This window comes from Anomalospiza imberbis, unplaced genomic scaffold (assembly GCF_031753505.1).
Source record: "Anomalospiza imberbis isolate Cuckoo-Finch-1a 21T00152 unplaced genomic scaffold, ASM3175350v1 scaffold_492, whole genome shotgun sequence".
NCBI classification, from domain to species: Eukaryota; Metazoa; Chordata; class Aves; order Passeriformes; family Viduidae; genus Anomalospiza; species Anomalospiza imberbis.
This window is the reverse complement of record NW_027100101.1, coordinates 1-22,884: the sequence shown is the minus strand read 5'-3', so window position 1 is coordinate 22,884 and position 22,884 is coordinate 1. Positions and strand designations below refer to the sequence as shown.

The 22,884-nt window shown below is 45.4% G+C and overlaps 3 long non-coding RNA genes across 3 annotated transcripts; all 3 read right to left on the bottom strand.

Moving 5' to 3' along the window:
- Positions 1–7,616: 7,616 nt before the first annotated feature.
- Positions 7,617–10,560, bottom strand: LOC137466992 (uncharacterized). Its single transcript, XR_010995361.1, has 5 exons — positions 10,504–10,560; positions 10,081–10,132; positions 8,963–9,128; positions 8,089–8,571; positions 7,617–7,731 (listed from the first exon to the last, which is right to left on the bottom strand). It is a non-coding gene; the product is annotated as an uncharacterized lncRNA (long non-coding RNA).
- Positions 10,561–10,802: 242 nt separating this feature from the next.
- LOC137466993 (uncharacterized) lies at positions 10,803–11,853 on the bottom strand. Its single transcript, XR_010995362.1, has 3 exons — positions 11,626–11,853; positions 10,942–10,986; positions 10,803–10,828 (listed from the first exon to the last, which is right to left on the bottom strand). It is a non-coding gene; the product is annotated as an uncharacterized lncRNA (long non-coding RNA).
- Positions 11,854–16,131: 4,278 nt separating this feature from the next.
- Positions 16,132–19,577, bottom strand: LOC137466989 (uncharacterized). Its single transcript, XR_010995357.1, has 2 exons — positions 16,645–19,577; positions 16,132–16,544 (listed from the first exon to the last, which is right to left on the bottom strand). It is a non-coding gene; the product is annotated as an uncharacterized lncRNA (long non-coding RNA).
- Between the last annotated feature and the right edge of the window lie 3,307 nt (positions 19,578–22,884).

Sequence of the window (22,884 nt, the reverse complement as noted above, 5' to 3'; positions counted from 1 at the left end):
TTTATCCCTGAGAAATGCAGGCACCTCACTCCTCTCATGAGCTCAGGCTCTCCCCTACTCTGATGTAAAGAAGTTTCCAGAATTGCTCAGGCCCAGACATTTCTGGTACCCACAGAGCTGACACCCAGCAAAACCACGAGGAGACAGGCTGTGAAACACCTTTGAAGATGCAAGTCAAAGCTAAAGCTTCCTCCACACAAGGCAAGTGTCTCAAGATGTGACAGTGACCCACAACTTGACTCAAGTAAAGACTACTTAATCTGAGCTTAACAAAACATGATTCTTTCAGAAATCTGAGATTTCTGAGAGCCAGGCACTGATAAATCATTATTTATCAGCTAAATTGACATACCTTGCTTTTTGCCAAGGAAAGACTTTAAAGCTCCTGAAAGAATTATAAAGGGATAAGAATGTAGTTTTTAGATTTTGCATTGCTGTTTTGACTTTTGTGGCAAGAACAAGCATTTATTAAGAGAACAATGAGTAGAAAAATATTCTACGTATGCGTAATTTTAAGACAGAATCTTTGCTATTAAATAGAAGAAAAAGTGGGAACAAAGGACAAACTCTGCACCCCTGAATTAACTTGGTATCACTAAATTAACTCAGTATCACAAAGTTAACTCAGTACTTTGAAGCTGCATCATTAGAGCCCAACAAAAGTTAAGCTTCTACAGTTGGAAAGACAGACACTGAAAACACAACCATATCCCCCAACAAATCTGTGATCTGAAGCCATCCGTGCTCCTTAGCAAGATTATGTTGGATTACTTTTTGTATTTTAAATACAACAAAGCTTCCCAAAAGGAGCGACAACTTCCCAGAGCCAGACCGCGTTACCGAGCCCAGACCGCGTTACCGAGCTGAGGAGAAACCTCCCAAGTCCAGCAAAGGCCCAATTAAAAAGAAAATGGAATATATTGCTCCATCATCAAAGCAATTAAAAACATAAATAAGGCATTGCAAGACTCTTAACAATCCTAATGTTTAATTATTTATCTGTTCTCTGTCCTGCAGCTGTAGGTCAGAATTAACTCCTCTGAACTAAATACAGGAGAACTCTTTTGGGGATTTGTACCTTATTCATTTTCAAGCAAACATTCAAATTCATTTCAAATTCACACAAGAACTGCAACAGTTTCACCTAAATCAGATTTTCTACAAGTTAAACACCCCTCCTACACTCAGATGTGATTGCGAAACTATTTTGATCTCTGTTCCCAAATTTATTGCTCTGTGTAATCCATGACAAAATATAATGTGATTTACTGTATCTCTATATGACAGCCCAGCAGCTGACAGAACTTAATAATTTAGCATAAGAAAAAAACCCTTCTGGCACCAAAATATACACATCATAATTGAGGCACTTTAGCGTCACATTACAATGAAGCACATCTAGACTGATCATAAGAACTTCCAAACAATTAGCATGCTTTCTCACCCATTTAATGAAGGCGGGGTTTACTCCATGACATGTTCTGCAGCTGTAAGCAAGTCATCTTGGAGCACTTTTCTTTCTTCATATTAATGACTCTGAAGGACTAATAACATTGTTTTACCCCTTCCCTATTCCCCAAACACTCCTTCTCCAAAAAGAAGAAGATAAAAGCTACCTGCAGCTTTTCTCTATTATAATGATATGAAGAAAGAGCAAATGAGTGTAAACTATGTCTTCAAATCATGCCAGTATTTAAATACACAATTTTTATGTTTTACATTAGTTTGGTCTTGATCACTGAGCATTTTTTCCTAAGCACAGCTATTTGGAAATCTGTTTTTTTATTGTGCTGACCTAAGCAGGGACGTGATGGACACGTTCCATGGGGCACCTTCTGCAGTGGCTCGTGCTGACTCTGGGGTTTGGGGGACTTGCGAATGTCTTTGTGCGAAGGATGCGTCATCCCAGAAACTCCCAAGCAAAGTAAGAATGTGGAGCTCGTGGATACAGGAGGATTTTCTACTTCTAATTCCAAGGAACAAACACCAGTTACTGCTGTTTGCACGAATGAGCCCCAGTGAAACCAGCAGGGATGGCTGCAGGGACTGGGATCCAGGAGCAGGGAATCCTTCCTGTCACACCTGCCCAGGAGCCCAGACCTCACTCAAGAATTCTCAACAAATCTAAGAATGGATTGGCCGAGTTGTTAAAATAAAAAAAACCCACCAGTAATCTCACATTGCAGTCAGCACCACACTGGAAAACAGCCAGTGTTTTCCAAATATTATCATGTACCCAGGAAAGTAAGGATAAGCAAAACTGGTAAATTAGACAAAACTGGACCTACAAGCAATCAGCCTTTTCCAAGACACAAGGTATTGGGGAAAAAGGGAGAGAATGAGGTCAGGATTCAACTGGGCTTTTAAAAGTATTTAATAAAGCTGAAATAATAAGCAATTGTGTGTTACAAGATAAAGTTGGTGTGTTACAGGTTGTTTGGAGACTGAAGAAAGGCTCGGGAAACGATTGAATAAATAATTAAAACAGTTGTTCTGCCACTGGCAAAACCTCAGCATTCACCTTATCCACCATCCCCATGACTTATGAATACACTCTGAAGGATAAAACCTGGAAGTTCTGGGATGGAGAAGAGGCAGCGTGTGCCCAGGTGCTGCAGAACGGGGAGGGGTGTTTAGGCACACACTTGAAAAAGAAAGAGGAGACAAGAGACAACAAAAAAAACCCACCTGTGAATGCTTCTTCAACAGACACTTCAGATGAATTCCAGTTGGTTAAAAACCCACTAAACCCTAAAAAACCCAGGCAAACTTCTCCAACTTTACATGAGTAAAGTGTGCTGAAAGATGAGCCACATGATTGAGCTTTAATTTTAATCATATCAGCCCTTGCTCTGCTGAAAGCCATCTTTTTAATTCCATATTTTGTCATAATTTGGCTCTTGTCTGGTTCTCATTTCTTAACAGCATTGCTTCAATCATTTTCATTTTTAACCCTGTGGTGCTATTTGTGAATGCAAATAATGGTGCTTGATCTCCCTGCAGACATTAATGAAGATATTAAAAAGTGAGCCTGTTGCTCATGGGTGCACATTTTCTTTACACTGGCTATTATTTATAATTTTGGGGAGACTGAACTGTTATCAACTGCACTTAATCTTTTAGTATTTTACCATCTGATTTGTTGATAATGAAGTTGTATTAGTTTTTTCCGCATCTTTCAAATAATGTGTCAGTTTGCACTTACTTATGTTAATAAAACCAGTCTGGCTTTGCAGCCCCACGTGGGTGCAGAGGAAATTCTCTCCAGGCAGGATCTGTGAGCTGCTGGGGATTTGGAACCTGAGGAGCTCTTGCAGGAGCTGAGGACATCCTCAGTTATTTCAGCTATTCCTTGGCTGTATTTGAGCTTAGGTGCAGCTTGGAGTTGGGGTAAGGATGTGAAAAACTCAAGTTTTACTAGCCCAAAGTGCTGGTGATGCTCCAAGGGCCATGAATTAAAACAATGTTGGCAGCTCAGTCCCAGCCTTGTGCTTCCTGTGGGCCAATCCTTTGGCCAAAACTGGGCATGGGTCACCTCCTGGGATTGAGGAGCCCTGGGGGATGTTCAACAGGCTAAAAATCATCTGCTGTTTCCCCCACAGCAAGTGGTTAATACCTATATGGTTCTATACATATATACCTATATGTTCCTATATGGTTTTCAAAGTGTCTCCTAGTACAGGCTGCTTCTACTCCTGTGGGTCCCCTCTAAATGAGAATATTCTTTGATATTGTATTTTCCCCAGGGCCGCTTCCATGTCCTATGGCACTTTGTTTTGCTTATTTTTTTTTCTTTTTTTTTTTTTTTTTTTTTTTTGATTCAGGGTGTTGAAAATAATGTAGAGATTTCTAATATGAAACCAAATATGCCTCCCTCAGTTGAAATGGAAAATGTTTATTTGTGGACATAGTTTAATAAAACTCTATACTACTGGTCTTTTGATTGTTTTAGAGCAGGGGGTTGTGGTTAATTTTAAGATTAATAATGGGATTAGTAATTCTAATAAGTAACTGAATAGATGTGCAGGGGAAGAAAATGTCTGAGCAATTCTTGGCCCATGTTAAGTCTTGCCTGTCAAGCGAATGTTTCTCATTGGCCCTGCTGCCACTCCCAGGAACAGCCAGAGCTGCACAGTTGCCTGCTTCTAGTTGCACCTCCCCATGCTGCAGGGAAGCCTAAGAATGGACACTCACACTAAGCTCAGAGGACACATCTGGAAGCAAACAAACGCTGCATCTTTGCTGCCTCCTCACCATCATGAAAACCAAGTGCTCAGGAGGAAGCAGAAGCCGGGGTGGCTACAGGGCCAGCCCTGTCTGGTGTCTTCAGTAACTACAGGCAGGGCTGTAAAACAAACACTTACTGTTCTAACTTCAGGTCTTCTTCTCTCGTCTTGTCTTGTCCTTATGTGGCAGAGAAGTCAATTCTTCTCATCCCCTGCAGATCCCTGAAAAACCACAGAGAGAAAGCTGGTCAGAGAGAGATGCCTAAAGCAATTCCAAAGCCAGGCTTTCCTAAATTTCCAGAGAAAATGTTCATTTCTCCCAGGCATAGTCTATGTAACGGGCTCTCCCACTCTTGCCTTCTTTCCTAGCACTCCCTCCAATAATCGAAATGGAACCTTGGCTTCTCACCTGGCAGCTCACAGTGCTTTGTACCATTAAACTTTTCCCAAGCACAGAAAAATTCAGCAGCAGGTTTCCTTGTTCAATGGCTGAGAGTGCAGTGAGGACTGGAAGCAGGAAAATTATCAGGAAAAAGCAAGCAATTAGAAGACAGCTAATCAGTGTGCACAGTCTGGCCTAACATATAGCCCTGCCCCCGCCCCCCCCCAAAACATCCTCGACCCCATACCTCCAGCTGTCAGTAAAGAGCCAAATTTTTAAAAACAGCCAGTAAAATCTGATTTTTTTAACCCATAAATGCAACAATTTTGTCAGCATGCTATAAAACCCGAGGCCCAGGTTGCAGCCACACCCACAGTTATTTATAAATAAATCAAAATTTCTTTTTATAAACACACTCCTTTTTATAAACACACTGCAGTTGCCTACAGTCAGAAATGGTCACTTATCTGAGAGGATGCTTCTGAAGTGAATCCCACAGCACGCCTGGGTTGCAGGAATCCTCCCACCAGCTCTCCTGGGTACCAGTGTTGATGCCCTGGGATTGCTCCTTGTGGTCTTCCTCCACTTTCCTGTGCTTGGCAAACAAAGGATCCTGGCTCATGGCAGGGTTATCCACAGCAGGCAGGTCCAGGTCATCAGTCGCAGTTCTGGGTCTCTTTTGGGTCGTCGTGGTCAAATTTGGTGCACGTTGTGCAGCAGTCATGGCTGGCAGCGCTGGCAGCACCACATTTTTCCTCTCAGTTTGGAATGAATCTTCTGATGCTCTGGACCAGAGAAGCAAATTCATGATCATGGTGTACATATAACCTAGGCATTTCTTAAAAGCTTGCCTATATCCTGCCATTCATGCCAACGTCTCAACTAGACATCACTGCCAAAGCTGAGCGGCTCCAAATAAGAGGGAGTTTGAATTGGCAGAGACTTTCACATTCAATAACAGTGGCCTAGCAGATTTCTGATCATCTGAAATCAGGATGACCTGGGAATTCTGGCAGCAAGAAGCAGCCCCAAATAGCTCTCAACCTTGTTTCACCACTGCTCATTTCCATCATTTTTAGCCAGCTTCGCAAAGTTTCCAAGAACACTCCGAGTAGTGAATCCCAGCTCATGGACTACAGCATCAGAAGAGCAGGAAATGAAGTTAAACCCAGGGAGAAGGCTCAGGGGTGAGGCTGCACTTCTTGCCTAACTCTGCTGGGCATGGGACGGTCCGCTCACCTCTTTCAGCACCCACTTTTCCCGTGTTTTGGTCCCTACTCACTGCACACGTGCTCTCCAGCTGCTCTGCCTTGGCTCAGCTGATGCTGCACCAAGGATGATTTGACACAGAGCACAGCACCATCCTCGACCCGATCCAGACTCCTCTCTGCCCAAAACTACCTCCTACCCATCCCACTCCAAAAGCCAGCACATGAGTAAGAGAGCTGCTCATTTTCCCTGAGGAAAAGGGAGGAAGGAACTCCAGAATTAAAGCTCTTCCATTCCTACTGCAATTGGAACATCCCTTCCCCCAGCCAGTCATCAGCCCCGACACCTCTGTGCTTTCAAAGGATGTCAGAAGCGAAGGGCTCCCTACCCTTACTCACCTACACCTTCAGAGTGGCTTTCTGCACTCGTTGCTTCTGTGGGAATTGTCAAAATCAGAGAGTTTTAGGGAAGCTACAAAAAGCAGACCTCAGAGACAACAAAACTACAATTAGAGCTAAGCAATAGCCGTAAGATTTATCACCAGAAAAATTATATAAGAAGTAGAAAAACAAAGACAAATAGAACAATAGTCTGTATATTAACACTTGTCTAGAATAACTCCCTAAGCTACAGAAAAGTACATCTAGCAAGATATTAAGAAGTTCCAAGCTTAACAATAGAGCTCTGTGCATTGTGTTTTAAAGCTTACAAACAAGTATTACATTCAAAATAAGGAAACACTCTTTTAACAAAAAATGCATGTACTTCTAGTAGTTAGATACAACTACTATCAATATGCTTTTGTTTTGTGTGATTAGTCAAAAAACTTTTGACTATGTAACTAGTTTTGTGTGATTAGTCAAAAAACTTTTGACTATGTAACTTTGTAACTAATGTTACAACTTAAAGTTGTAACATTAAGTTCTTTGTATGCTACCAAAAATGTAGACTACTACTGTCTTCCCATTGTCATAACCATGTCATAAGACTAATGCTAAAAAAGAAACTTAACACGCGTTCCACAGCAATCCCATCCCATTCATAATTTATACATAAACCCCCAACCAACAATAGCTTCCAGCATGTAAAGGCCAATCTGCAGCAGCTGTAGCTGCAGAATGCACATCATGTTAGAAGCCAACTCTTGAGTGTCTGGACAGGAGATACAGTTCTTCATCTTTCCCTTCTGAAGAGAGACACATCTTTCTGACATCCCATCACTGCATACTCACTTCACTTTATTGGAGCCTTTGTTTGCTGAAAGCTGAAATTATTTTGTTGGGATTTTTTGTCTCATTCCTTTTTCTTCCTGGGAGTATCCCCCTTGTCTTCCCTCTAGCAGCAAGAATAACAACAGGGAAAAAAATTCACTCAGGTCTTGGAAGTTCACCTAAAGTACAGACCAGTACAGCTCAGTTTGATCGATTCTGGTTGAAAACAGAAAAAAACAGCACACTGGAACTCCCTCTAGAGGAGAAGCATCACGGCTCTACTGCCAACCTATGAAGGGGAAACTCCACACGGGTTTTTCAAACACCACCTTGGTCATTGTCCAAACCCACTTCCTCTAGCCCCTCTCACCTTCTTTTTGGGGGACTCCTCAGGACTCCTCATGGCTTTCCTCTTCACGTCTGCCTCCCTTGCAGGCGAGAACAACTTCTTCTCCCCAGGAGGCAAGGGCACCTTCCCTTTGTGCAAATCCCCAGGCCTGTGGCCACTGGGCATGAAGGCATCATACTCCTGAGCATGTCTCAGGAGACTGGGCTCCAAAAAGCCTTTGGTGTTGACCTGGTGGGAGCCCTTTCTCTTCTCAGAGGCCTTGTGAAGTGCTGGCTTCAGGCCTTTTTTGTCGGTGGCTTTTGGCTTCACTGTTTTCTTGACTTGGGGCTGGTTCTTGCAAGACTGGTCTGTGACCTGCAAAAGACCAGCCTCACTCTCTACCTTCCAGACTCTCTTGGATTCGTCATGTACCTGGGACATACTTGGCCTTTTGATACCTAGAGTATTCTTGGGCAAGGCCTCCTTGGTGTGCACAGGAGGCTTCAGAAAGCTGGGCTTGGATGTAACATCAGATTCGTGGGCAGGCTTGGCCACTTGGCCACAAATCTGGGCAGGAACCTTGGGCACGTGGGCAAAGCTCTTGTCAGGCTCCTCGTGCTTCCTGTTCTCAGAGGGTTTTTGCACTCCCAGCTTCAGGCCTTTTCAGAAAGCAGGTTTTGGTTTCTCTGCTTCTTGGACTAACAGCTTGTCTTTGGAGGACTGGTCTCTGACCTCCAACGGACCAGGCTCACTCTCCAGCTTCAGGACTTTCTTGGATTTGTCATGCTCCAGGGGCTCGCTGGGCCTTTTGATACCCACAATCTTCCTGGGCAAGACCTCCTTGGTGTGCACAAGAGGCTTTAGAGAGCTGGGTGTGCTCATACCATGAGATTCCTGAGGAGCCTTTGTCACTTGGCCATAGGTCTTGTGAAAATGCTCGGTCACTTGGCCAGAGGTCTTGTGAGTGTCCTCGGCCACTTGGGCAAAGGTCTTGTGGACATCCATGGCCACTTGGCCACAGCTCTTGTAAGAAGGCTCCCTTGCCTTGGACTGGTGCTGGCAGGAATTGCTGCTGATGCCCTGCTCCTGCTTCACACCCTCCTCACGTCCATGCCCATGGGCAATTTCCATGGGACCCTCTCTTTGTACTGCTCCTCACTTTATCTGGGTCATTAGGTTGTCAAGCTGCCACTTTTTAGAAGCTGATGGCTCAGGCTGCCAACAAAAGAGAAAAGAAGGATTCAAGACTGATGCCTTTTTGGCTCTTTCTGTCCTAGCACAGCTCCCCAGAGCCCAGAGACTCTTGCCCAGAAGTCTGGCCTTTGGCCTGTGAAGAACTGACTCTAAACTAACAGGCCACAGGCACTAACTTGCTCCTTGAGCACCATGGATGCACATGTGATGAATAAAATTCATAAACCAGTCAGTGGCAAATGCCTAAGCCTTCACTGGAGTGAGAGGGGTCTTGCAAATCAGTATTTCCAGGACAAACCGGGCAGAATTTGGTAACGGAGGAGAAGTACAACATCTGCGTCCTTCCTAAGACACCAGCCCTGCAGTGGGCAAGGGGCTGTGGAAGCAGCCTCTCCATGGTCTCTCAATTCACCTCACATGCGGGCAGGTCCAGCCCCCTTGGAAGGTTATCCTGCTCACTGTCACAGGAGCTGGTCTCTCTGTCACAGACTGAGGAGCTGTGGCAGTCCCTGGTGCTCTCTGACTCCGAGCTGCTGGGCTGTGCTGGTGCCATCCTCTTGTGCTGGAACTGGAGAGCTCTGCCAGGCCACCAGAAGACAAAATTAGGAAGCAGCAGGGGGGAAGGTTACTTACTTATTCCACTGACATGGCAGCATTCAAAACTAAAACTGAGCCCTGTGTTTGGGCACTGGGAGCAGAGGGGAGAAGGCCAGAGGAATACATTGCCGTGCTCAAAATACCAAGCACCAGAATAAAAAAAAGCTTGGAAATTATCAAACCTTCCACTCACACCCATTCAGACAAACATACACAATTCCCATAGGTTATAGAAATGTTGTCTTTATCCCACTCTACAACTAGCTATATTCTTAGCATATAAAGTGAAGTTTTTAGACCGTCCATGTGAAATACTATATTTCTTTGTGTTTCTTTTTAAATAAAATACCTCCAACACTTTTTTGAAAACTTCTACTTGGGCAATGGAAGAAAGTTTTACAACAAAATAACTTTAAAATGTCATCAGTAGATCTACACAGTTTAGGTAGCTGTAGCTTTACTTGTCCTGCCTGGCATCAAAACCATATCCAGGAATGATCAGATTCAGCTGGTATCCCTTAGCATTTCTACCAGCTTAATCTATTGTCAGTAGGTTGAGGAGTTCAAAGTGTGACAAGATGTTAAGCACCACAGATTAAAAGAAGACAAAAACCTCAGTCTGGTACACAAAGACTGAGGTTTTTTCTCTTCGCTTTTATTCTGTTTTGGTTTGAATCGCAGTCATTGTCACCATGACATGGTTGAGTGCACTCGGCCTTGCTGCGTTAACGATAGGACTTGATGATCTTCAAGGTCTTTTCAGACCTAAACAATTTAGTGAGACCTTCATAAAACAATAATGTTTCTGTTGGTGAAAATTCCCTGCAATGAAGTTTTCTGAGAAGAATCTGACTGATAAGCCAAATTTTTGTACATTCCAGGTTCTTTTAAGTACCTGCCCAGCAGAGATGAGGACAGAGTCTGGTTACTTACGCTGCTCTTGGCTGAGAACTCGGCAAGGTTTCTGAAGCTGTCCCAGCCTGCTCTGGAAAGCAAAAATTAAAAAGTTGCATTTATATGCCTCCCTTGTCGCGTATTTTACCCTGTGGTCTGTCAGCACCAGATGAGAGAGTCACTTTTTTCTAGGGAAGGGTATGCCACCAAGATTGTTCATCACTCCAGGTGGGAGTTTCCTAACTAAATACTGCTGGTCCTCTGCTGAACAGCTACCTTAAGGTCTAGGTAATGATTGGTTACAGTTTCTTAAGCCATTCCTAAATTCATCCCTGTTCAGCAAAGCAAAGGAAATCACGCTGCTGAATCAGTGTAAGCATTCTATGGTCTCTGCCACAAATAACATTAAAAAATTACCTGTCAGCACACAAAGAACTGCGTTTTCTTTGCATTTCTACTTACTCTGCTTCTGTGCTGCAGATCCATCAGGTTGAGATTCCTAGAATAAAAGGACAAAGTAGCTTAGCATGTAGCTAAACAACACAGCTACTGACACCAAGACTGTGTTAACGGCACGTTACGGGCATGTGCACTTTTGAATAAATATTTCTAAAGCATTCCAAGAGCTGCCAAAACTCTGAGCTGGATTTCTGCTAAGCAGAAAGATCTCTTGTATTTAATCAGAAGCCCTGGCATAAATGGGCTGGGTCACCTTTGTTGCCGATGGAAGTTTGGAAGTCTCTGCTGTAGCTGGCGTCTGAAGAGGTGACAGTGAGCTGCTCATTTCCTGGAAAGAGAGGGAGAGAAGCAGCTCTCAAAATGTATTTTTGTCCCCACTCATTTCGTTAACGTATGCAAAACATAAGCAAGCACAGAGATCTTCTATTTAAGAGCACTTACCCTCAAAATGTCTTCAATCAGTGGCACATCAGAGGGCTTCTTTGCCTGAAACAAGAACAAGGGAAACAGAAGGGGTTTGTTTGGGTTTTTTACTAATCGGCAAGAACTCAGCAAACCTTCGCTTACCAACAGCTCTGTAAATACATTGCAAGTGTACTAAGAATATAATTAAAGTAAGGATGAAAAGCCTATCTAAAGGGGAGTTAATAATGGAGACCAGGCATGGAGAGAGCTGAACCCAGCAATGTCAACTCCTCCTCTGAGGTGTCTGTCTTCCCTTTGGAATCTGGCAGTCAGGGAGCACTGTTTCCATTTCTACTCCTACTTCTCTTTGTTACTATTACTATTTTTATTTATTATTAATATTATCACTATTATTATTATTACCATCATTATCATATCCTTATTATCACTATTTTTAATAAGGTATGTTCTTGTAGTCTGCTCCCTTTATGGAACTGCATTTTCCTTAAGATGCTGTTGAAGCAGTTGAGCCTTGCCTGCAAAGGCACAGGCTGCCTCTGCATGTAAGAGTTGTGCATAAAGCCTCAGGAGTTAAAAAAAAACAGTTAGAAATAAGAGTTCCCAATTCTCCTAAGACAGTTCACAAGTGACAAGAATATTTGTCATTCACACAAATAAAATCAGACTCTTTCTTGTAAAAAAAAAAAAAACCAAAAACACCTGGGTATGATGGAACCCCACACAAGGTGCAGTTTCTGCTTGGTTTCTAACTCTCAACACTGTTTATGGTCAAGGAACTTAGGCTGGCCTCCAGGCAGGCTCCTTCTGCCAAGACTGAAGTTCTGCTCAGCAGAGAGATCTCTTGTAATTTATCAGAAGCCCTGGCCAAAATGGGCAGGGTTACCTTTGCCTGCAATGGAAATTCGGAAGTCTCTGTTCTAGCAGGTGTCCGAAAAAGTGGCAGGAGAGATGACAGAGGGCTGCTCATTTCCTGGAAAGAGAAGGAGAGAAGAAGCTCACAGGAGTTTTGCTGATGGACACAGAGGCAGTTTCACCCTTCCCAGAGTCAGAGGGATCCACCTCCCCATGGATTTGTACTGGCTTTCCCATGGAGATCTGGTATTGAAGAGCACCCACCTCCAGTATTCCTTCAGTGGACTGCTCATACATGTGCACGATGGGCTGAAACAAGAAAGAGGGAAGCACTGTGAGTTTGTTTGGGTATTTTACTCCTTGATACCAAACAAGCATGCGCTCAGCAAACATTTGCTGACCAACAGCTCTAGAAATGTCTTTCAAGTCCATTCATAATGAAATGCTAATAAGGAATAACAGTTCCATCTGAAGGGCAGTAAGGAACAGAGACCAGGCAGAGCAAGAGCTGAAACCACCAGTCACCTCCTGCAAGATCAATGTCTGGCTTCTCTGGCAGTCAGGAAACACCGTTTCCATTGCTAACTTTTATTGAATATGGTTAAGAAAGTCTGTTTCTGCAGTGTGCTCCCTTCATTGAAAATCAATTTCCTTTAGTTGCTATTGCAGCAGCGAAGCTTGGCCTGCACAGGCACAGGCTGTCTCTGCATGTGAAAGAGTTGAGCAAAATGTGTCATTAGTTAAGAAAAAACAGTTAGAAATAAAAGTTCCCAATCCTAGAGAAATTCCCAGTTCAGTTCTAGAGAAGGAGGAATATTTGTCATTCACCCAAATAAAATCAGACTCATTTTTCTGAAAGATAAAAAAAAAAAAAACAAAAACAAAAAACAGAACAACTTTGACCAAAATGCAACCCTTGCAAGGTTCAGTTGTTATTTGGCTTCCAGTGCAGAACAGTCAGGTAACTTGGGCTGGCTCCAGGCTGGATCCTCCTGCCAAGATCGAGCTTTTGCTTGGCAAAGCACTTGACCATCATCACTTGGGCTCCTGGAAAGACATCCTACTACTTATTACACACAACATTTGAACACAGAAAAAGGTTCAGGCCTTCAGGCACAGGAGCTTTTCTGAAGGACTAAAGCAGAGAGCACAAACTTCAAACTAAGCCCAGCTAATGGACCGGCTCTGCAAGGTTGCTTTGATTCTGGCCAGGATTTGATTCTGGCACAAGGAAAGCACCCACACATGGAGCTCGTGCAAGATAGAGCAGACTCTTCATCTGTTTTCAGCCAACTTCAAGGCAGGTGTCCTCATTCTACCTGAGAATAGAAATGCTCTGGAGTTGTCCACAAATTCTGTTTCTTGGCTCCAGACTTTGCAAACTGCAGGGGAACACAGTTTGACTTACCCTTTTTTTTTTTTTTTTTTTTTTTTTTTTTTTTGTTTGGATGGGATTTTTTTGACGCTCCTTTTTAAACACACTTCAAGGAAGATGCCACATTCCTGTTCCTTTCTGCACGCTGACACTCCCTAATTGGGCCCTGCCAGGAAGTCTGCCAGTGCAGGCAGTACAAGGCTCTCTGTTGGAGTTGAGGGATTCTTAAAGACCGGAACAAGAAGGTTGGCTTTACAAACAGCTTTGCTCAGGTGCTGGGAGAAGAGGTAAAAGCTGGCACAGAAGGACAAGAGATACATCGGAGCTTCACGTGTGCTGTATTTTTAAGGCAATTCACAGTTAATTTGGAAAGATGCCTTAAAGAGACTGGGGTGACACAGGAGAGTGAAGGTTCTGCTTTGGGGAAGAGAGGACAGAGCTGTTCAGTGTCGCTGGGAAGGCAAAGCGAGCCCCTGCATGGTTATCCCCTGTGGGTTAAGTCACTCTGCACAGCATCTGCTTAGCTATTCAGGCTGGAAGCCTCAAGTTTTCCATGCTGCCAGGAAAAGAAGCCATCAATACGGAATTCCCAGCTGCAGGTTGACACATGCCTTAGACATCGAATGAGCCAAAGTCCTGGCCTGGAAGAAATGGCTGTGCTCTGTGTCAAATCATCCTTGGTGCAGCATCAGCTGAGCCAAGGCAGAGCAGCTGGAGAGCACGTGTGCAGTGAGTAGGGACCAAAACACGGGAAAAGTGGGTGCTGAAAGAGGTGAGCGGACCATCCCATGCCCAGCAGAGTTAGGCAAGAAGTACAGCCTCACCCCTGAGCCTTCTCCCTGGGTTTAACTTCATTTCCTGCTCTTCTGATGCTGCAGTCCATGAGCTGGGATTCACTACTTGGTGTGTTCTTGGAAACTTTGCGAAGCTGGCTAAAAATGATGGAAATGAGCAGTGGTGAAACAAGGTTGAGAGCTATTTGGGGCTGCTTCTTGCTGCCAGAATTCCCAGGTCATCCTGATTTCAGATGATCAGAAATCTGCTAGGCCACTGTTATTGAATGTGAAAGTCTCTGCCAATTCAAACTCCCTCTTATTTGGAGCCGCTCAGCTTTGGCAGTGATGTCTAGTTGAGACGTTGGCATGAATGGCAGGATATAGGCAAGCTTTTAAGAAATGCCTAGGTTATATGTACACCATGATCATGAATTTGCTTCTCTGGTCCAGAGCATCAGAAGATTCATTCCAAACTGAGAGGAAAAATGTGGTGCTGCCAGCGCTGCCGGCCATGACTGCTGCACAACGTGCACCAAATTTGACCACGACGACCCAAAAGAGACCCAGAACTGCGACTGATGACCTGGACCTGCCTGCCGTGGATAACCCTGCCATGAGCCAGTGTCTTGCTTTGAAAAGACAGGAGTCTGTGAAGGAAGGCAAAAGCCTCCTGTGAAATGGAAAAGGTAAACCCCCTCCTTCCGAATTATCACAATTTCAGAATTAAAAGGGCTCTCAGGCAAAGATATGAGAATGGGAATAACAGTTTTTTACTAGGAAGGAAAAAAACTAAATAGCAATGCAATTTAGCACAAGCAAAAAAAAAAAAACAAAAACCACTGGCAGAGTGAGAAAAAAACCTGACACCCTGAGAAGTCAGGGTGTTGATAGTAGTCCGGCCAGATGGTGGCTGCTCCTCCTGGAGCGGCAATCTGCAGAAGGGTGTAGGTCCTTTCTGAAGATGCGGCGAAGGAGCAGCTGGGCCTGGTTCCTGATTCCTCTGGGAAATCCGGCGAAGAAGGCTGTCTGTTGCCTCAGAAATGCTTGTTTTATGGTGGCAGGGATGCTTGGCTCCTCCCTCTGGGTGGAGCATCTCACAATGGGATGATGTAACTAGTCTTACCAGCCACAGTGAGTAATTCAATAGCCCATTAACAGGAGATTATCTTCCTGGCAGTGTCATTGTTCTTGAAAGAGATAAGAAAAACTGCCTAACTCCCGATAGATGGCAAAAATAGAATACATGCTTATTTTACAAGCCAGGACATTATCCACCCCTTATTCTATTTCCATCTGTGTCACAATGAAATCTTATACTCAGTTCTCACTTAAGACCAGGTTTCCCTGTGGTACACAACGGGTTTCCCCATCTTTCTGCATTACCCGCCAAGTGTAACCAGGTCCTTGAGCAAAAACAATCCCACGGATGGGTTTGTCTCTGTCTGAGGTGGGATTAATCCAAACAGTTTTCCCTAAAATACCCTTCATATGTACCACAGGGACTTTATCTCCATCTACTGTGTGCAAGGGTTCAGACTGGGCAGGGCCAGCTCGATTGATGGATCCTCGGGTGTTGACCATCCAGGTTGCTTTTGCCAGGTTATTTTCCCAGTTTCTAAATGTTCCCCCACCAAGTGCCTTCAGGGTAGTCTTAAGGAGTCCGTTGCACCGTTCAACTTTGCCGGCAGCTGGAGCATGATAGGGGATATGATATATCCATTCGATACCATGTTCTCTGGCCCAGGTGTTGATAAGGCCGTTCTTGAAATGGGTGCCGTTGTCAGATTCAATTCTCTCAGGTGTGCCATGTCTCCACAGGACTTGCTTTTCCAGGCCTAAGATGGTGTTCCGGGCAGTGGCATGAGGTACAGGGTAGGTCTCTAGCCATCCAGTGGTGGCTTCCACCATGGTCAGCATGTAGCACTTGCCTTGGCGTGTCTGGGGCAGTGTGATGTAGTCAATCTGCCAGGCCTTCCCATAATTGTACTTGGACCACCGCCCCCCATACCACAGGGGCTTTACCCGCTTGGCCTGTTTGATGGCAGCACATGTCTCACAGTCGTGGATAACCTGAGAAATACTGTCCATGGTTAGATCCACCCCTCGGTCTCGTGCCCACTTGTAGGTGGCATCTCTGCCCTGATGACCCGAGGCATCGTGAGCCCATCGAGCCAGGAACAACTCCCCCTTATGGTGCCAATCTAAGTCTATCTTTGACACTTCTATTCTCGCTGCCTGATCTACCTGCTCGTTGTTTCGGTGTTCCTCATTAGCCCGACTTTTGGGGACATGGGCATCTACATGACGGACTTTCACTGTTAGTTTCTCCACCCGAGAGGCAATGTCTTTCCATATATCAGCAGCCCAGATTGGTTTTCCTTCACGTTGCCAGTTGGCTTTCCTCCACCTTCCCAGCCAGTCCCATAGAGCATTGGCTACCATCCATGAATCAGTATAAAGGTAGAGCTTTGGCCACCTCTCCCTTTCAGCAATGTCCAGGGCCAGCTGAACGGCCTTGAGTTCAGCAAGTTGGCTCGATCCACCTTCTCCTTCGGTAGCTTGTGCAACTTGTCGTGTGGGGCTCCATACGGCTGCTTTCCACTTCCGGTTCATCCCTACGATGTGACAAGAACCGTCAGTGAAAAGAGCGTAACGTGTTTCCTCTGCTGGTAGTTGGTTATAGGGTGGAGCTTCTTCAGCTCTTGTCGCTTGTACCTGCTCCTCATCGTCAGTGAGACTAAAGTTTTCACCTTCTGGCCAGTTCGTAATTATCTCTAAAATCCCAGGGCGATTCGGGTTTCCAATACGGGCGCGCTGTGTGATGAGAGCAATCCATTTGCTCCATGTGGCGTCGGTGGCGTGGTGGGTAGTAGGAACCTTTCCTTTGAACATCCACCCCAGCACTGGTAGTCGGGGTGCCAGGAGGAGTTGTGCTTCCGTGCCAATCACCTCCGAGGCGGCTTGAACTCCTTCATAGGCAGCCAAGATTTCCTTCTCTGTTGGGGTGTAGTTGGCTTCGGACCCTTTGAAACTTCGGCTCCAGAATCCCAATGGTCGACCTCGAGTCTCACCAGGCACCTTCTGCCAAAGGCTCCAGGACAGGCCATTGTTCCCGGCTGCAGAGTAGAGCACATTCTTGACCTCTGGTCCCGTTCTGACTGGGCCAAGGGCTACAGCATGAGCGATCTCCTGCTTGATCTGGGTGAAGGCTTGTTGCTGCTCAGGGCCCCAGTGGAAATCGTTCTTTTTGCGGGTAACCAGGTAAAGAGGGCTCACAATCTGGCTATACTCGGGAATGTGCATCCTCCAAAAACCTATGGCACCTAGGAAAGCTTGTGTTTTCTTCTTGCTGGTTGGTGGGGACATAGCGGTGATCTTGTTGATGACCTCAGTGGGAATCTGGCGCCGTCCGTCTTGCCATTTCACTCCCAGGAACTGGATTTCTCAGGCAGGTCCCTTGACTTTGCTTTTCTTGATGGCGAAGCCAGCTTCTAGCAGTATCTGGATGATCCTCTTACCTCTCTCAAACACTTCTGCCGCTGTGCTCCCCCACACAATGATATCATCGATGTACTGCAGGTGTTCTGGAGCCTCACCCTTTTCTAGTGCAGTCTGGATCAGTCCATGGCAGATAGTGGGACTGTGTTTCCACCCCTGGGGTAGTCGGTTCCAGGAGTACTGCACGCCCCTCCAGGTGAAAGCAAACTGAGGCCTGCATTCTGCTGCCAGAGGAATGGAAAAAAACACATTAGCAATATCAATAGTGGCATACCACTTCGCTGCCTTGGACTCCAGCTCGTACTGGAGTTCCAGCATATCCGGTACAGCGGCGCTCAGCGGTGGAGTCACTTCATTTAAGCCACGATAGTCCACAGTCAATCTCCATTCTCCGTCAGATTTGCGCACAGGCCAGATGGGGCTGTTGAAGGGTGAGTGGGTTTTGCTAACCACCCCTTGGCTCTCCAGCTCACGAATCATCCTGTGGATGGGGATCACGGCATCTCGATCCGTCCGATACTGCCGGCGGTGCACTGTTGAGGTCGCAATTGGCACGAGTTGCTCTTCTACCCTCAGGAGTCCTACTGCAGACGGGTTTTCTGACAGTCCAGGCAAGGTGTTCAATTGCTTGATGTCCTCTGCCTTTACAGCAGCTATGCCAAAAGCCCACCTGAGTCCCTTCGGGTCTTTGTAATAGCCGTTCCGGAGGAAGTCTATGCCCAGAATACACGGGGCCTCTGGGCCAGTCACAATAGGATGTTTCTGCCACTCCTTCCTGTGGCAGAGGTGCCTGAAGGCTCACCTCAGCTTCCACCAGGGTCAATTGCTGTGATCCCCCTGTCACACCAGCAATGGAAACAGGCTCTGCCCCCACATGTCCCGATGGTATCAGGGTACACTGGGCACCAGTATCAACTAAGGCATCGTATTTTTGTGGCTCTGATGTGCCAGGCCATCGGATCCACACCGCCCAGAAGATCCGGTTTTCCCGTGCCTCTCCCTGGCTAGAGGCAGGGCCCCTCTAACACTGGTTATTATTCCTCTCCTGGGTATACATACTAGAGGTCCCTTCAAGGGGATCTGACAGATCGTACCCAAAAGCTTGGTCATGGGAGGTTGAGGCTACCTTCACCTTGGTGGAACTCCCCCAGTTAGAGTTTCCCTCCTTGAGTTGACGGACCCGTGCTGCCAGGACAGAAGTGGGTTTCCCATCCCACCTCCCCATGTCTTCCCCGTGGTCACGCAGGAAGAACCACTGATTAGCCCTTGGGGTGTACCCTCTCTCTCTAGCTGGGGAATGTTGGGGTCTGACTTTGGGGTCTGTGACTCGTATGGGTGCTGCATTAACCTTCCTCATTTCCTCCCTCATCTCTTCTTTGAACTCCTTAATCACAGCTGAGATATGAGCCTGCATTGGGCCATTAATCATACTCTCATAATTCCTAAGTTTGTTGGCAACAGAGCCCACTGTCTCTCGGTTAGTGTCAGCATCAATTGTTGCAATGAAAGTGGTGTACTGAGATGGCCCAAGATTTGCCAGACTCCACAGCATTTGCCCTGTGCACCTGACCTTGTCGGGGTCATTATTATGTTGTCCATCCCTCCCAAAGAGTACCTCTAATACTGCCACTTCCCTCAGCTGTTGGATCCCTTCCTCCAGGGTCTTCCAGCACATTCTATGGTGGTGCTCCTGCATTCTCTCCCTGTGGACAAACCTCTCTCTGACACTCATTAAAAGCCGCTCCCAGAGAGAAAGGGATCCTGGCTCCCTTACAAAAATCTGATTCATACCTGAGTCCTGGGTTAAGGGTCCCAAGTTCCTTGCCTCACCACCGTCCAGCTGCACGCCTGTACCCATAAGGTCCCAGACCCGGAGTAACCAGGTAGTATAAGCCTCACGCCCTCGTCGCACAATGTCTTTGTGCAGATTACGGAGACTTTCGTACGTCAGGGACTCGGTGATGATTGCAACCTCTGGCTCCCCTGTGGGTTGTGAGGGCCCTCCCCTATCTGGGTGCTCTGCTTTCATCTTAGACCTCCTTGTTTCTACCGGGGCAACTGCTGCTGGCTGTGACTGCCTTTGTGGTTCAGCTGGAACCTGGACAGTTGTAACATTTGTGGGTTCCACAGCTGTACTATTAGACTGTCCCTCTTCAATGCAAAGGGCGGGTTTCTCACCAGCTGGTGAAATGCACTCCTTCAGCATCTCTTGCATCTCCTGCATCTCCTTAACCCCAAAAAGATGGTTAAAAGGTTGGGAGAAAGTTTCCCCCCGTGTCATTTCCTCACAGTAGGTACCATTATTAAAGTAATTCCAAAAACATGCAGTTAGTGTGTGATAGCTCTGAATCCATGTACCTGCCATCCAGAGGAAATTAAAGATCCATGAATCCTTCACCCAGAGGACAAACTTGATAACAGACACAGTAGCCTTAGTTATAGGACCCATATTTAGATAAGGGCCTGTAAATGGGAAGTATACACTTGCAATCACATGCCACCCAAACCAGGGAAAACTAGACCACATGGTGGTACTTAAAAATTAAATTACCTAAGAACTGTTAATCCCTTTTTTTCTCAATGCCCTCGAGCCCCACGTTGGGCGCCAAAATCTGTCTTAGTTTGAAAAGACAGGAGTCTGTGAAGGAAGGCAAAAGACTCCTGTGAAATGGAAAAGGTAAACCCCCTCCTTCCGAATTATCACAATTTCAGAATTAAAAGGGCTCTCAGGCAAAGATATGAGAATGGGAATAACAGTTTTTTACTAGGAAGGAAAAAAACTAAATAACAATGCAATTTAGCACAAGCAAAAATAAACAAAAACCACTGGCAGAGTGAGAAAAAAACCTGACACCCTGAGAAGTCAGGGTGTTGATAGTAGTCCAGCCAGATGGTGGCTGCTCCTCCTGGAGCGGCAATCTGCAGAAGGGTGTAGGTCCTTTCTGAAGATGCGGCGAAGGAGCAGCTGGGCCTGGTTCCTGATTCCTCTGGGAAATCCGGCGAAGAAGGCTGTCTGTTGCCTCAGAAATGCTTGTTTTATGGTGGCAGGGATGCTTGGCTCCTCCCTCTGGGTGGAGCATCTCACAATGGGATGATGTAACTAGTCTTACCAGCCACAGTGAGTAATTCAATAGCCCATTAACAGGAGATTATCTTCCTGGCAGTGTCATTGTTCTTGAAAGAGATAAGAAAAACTGCCTAACTCCCGATAGATGGCAAAATAGAATACATGCTTATTTTACAAGCCAGGACAGCCAGGATCCTTTGTTTGCCAAGCACAGGAAAGTGGAGGAAGACCACAAGGAGCAATCCCAGGGCATCAACACTGGTACCCAGGAGAGCTGGTGGGAGGATTCCTGCAACCCAGGCGTGCTGTGGGATTCACTTCAGAAGCATCCTCTCAGATAAGTGACCATTTCTGACTGTAGGCAACTGCAGTGTGTTTATAAAAAGGAGTGTGTTTATAAAAAGAAATTTTGATTTATTTATAAATAACTGTGGGTGTGGCTGCAACCTGGGCCTCGGGTTTTATAGCATGCTGACAAAATTGTTGCATTTATGGGTTAAAAAAATCAGATTTTACTGGCTGTTTTTAAAAATTTGGCTCTTTACTGACAGCTGGAGGTATGGGGTCGAGGATGTTTGGGGGGGCGGGGGCAGGGCTATATGTTAGGCCAGACTGTGCACACTGATTAGCTGTCTTCTAATTGCTTGCTTTTTCCTGATAATTTTCCTGCTTCCAGTCCTCACTGCACTCTCAGCCATTGAACAAGGAAACCTGCTGCTGAATTTTTCTGTGCTTGGGAAAAGTTTAATGATACAAAGCACTGTGAGCTGCCAGGTGAGAAGCCAAGGTTCCATTTCGATTATTGGAGGGAGTGCTAGGAAAGAAGGCAAGAGCGGGAGAGCCTGTTGCATAGACTATGCCTGGGAGAAATGAACATTTTCTCTGGAAATTTAGGAAAGCCTGGCTTTGGAATTGCTTTAGGCATCTCTCTCTGACCAGCTTTCTCTCTGTGGTTTTTCAGGGATCTGCAGGGGATGAGAAGAATTGACTTCTCTGCCACATAAGGACAAGACAAGACGAGAGAAGAAGACCTGAAGTTAGAACAGTAAGTGTTTGTTTTACAGCCCTGCCTGTAGTTACTGAAGACACCAGACAGGGCTGGCCCTGTAGCCACCCCGGCTTCTGCTTCCTCCTGAGCACTTCTTTTGGGAGCAAAGGGAGAGGGAGGGATGGGGGAGAGCTGCCCTGTCAGGGCAGCACCTGCTAAGTAGCTTGGCTACAGCTGAACAGCACTTGAATTTTTGACTCCTTGCTGGGCCTTTGATCAGTATTGGCCAAAAGGATTTCCTAGAGCTGCTGATACGTTTTTGATTGTACAGCTTAATCATTACAATTTTCCGGGTAATTGCCTAAGTGTAGCTGTTTTCCTGCAGTTAATTCCATTTTTCCTTGAAAATGGAGTATTTGTGTGTGGAGACAATTCTTGTCAGAATGGAAAAGCTATTACTATTTAAAGCCGGAAATAATTAAAGGAATATGAGCAGGCATTGTCTTTACTTCCAAGTGTTGCAATAGAAGAGCATTGTTAAGAGTTTATACTCATGTTCATTGTGTTCATCATTATCTTTTATTAAATGTTGAGGGTTGTCTCGTTACAGCCATTGCAATATGATGAAAAAAGCCGCGTCTGTGATTTAAAAACAATGGCAATGTGATGTGGCTGAGGAGTTGGGATATAGTCTTACTCTTTAAAACCGCGTGTGTTTTTTTGGTATGGTGGGTTTTGGTTTGGCTTTTGTGTTTTTTTTTTTCTCCTTTAAGAATCAGTGGAAAGCCTAGCAGCCGTTCTCCACTTGGTGCTTGAGCACCTGAAACCTTTTAGAGCAAACCCAGTCAAAGTTTCCAGCGTATTGTAAACACTCCCTAACCCTCGCTCGAGGGGCCACAACGTGGAGCATGAACAGAGGGCTCCGAAATATGGTAGCTTTGTTTAATAGTCTCACTTAAAAGCAAAAATGAAGTGTTCTATTAACTATTTACAGCCTTTCGTTTTCTTTCCCCCTCTTTCTCTGGAGACCTACTGGCAATAATGAAATATGTCTTGAAAGGAAGGCTCCAGTTGTAGAAAAAAATGTAATAGTTGATTTTTAATCCTTGGCTCTGGGACTGTTACGTCCCTCAAGATGGTTATAGAGATATCACATGACATCTTTTTAGTGATAACAACTGTGAAACTGGTTTGATATGGCACACAGCTTATGAAATTGAAAGTATTGCCTTGTGAGGTAAAGAGCGTTGCTGTGTCATGCTGTAGCACTTCATTAATTGCTGTAAATTGCTATTCTCATAATTCATGTAGTTAAGGACTATCACAATTACATTGACTAAATGAAAATACAAATAAACAACACTAATGGCAGAATTGTTTCCTTGTAACTCCAAAGGCTTCC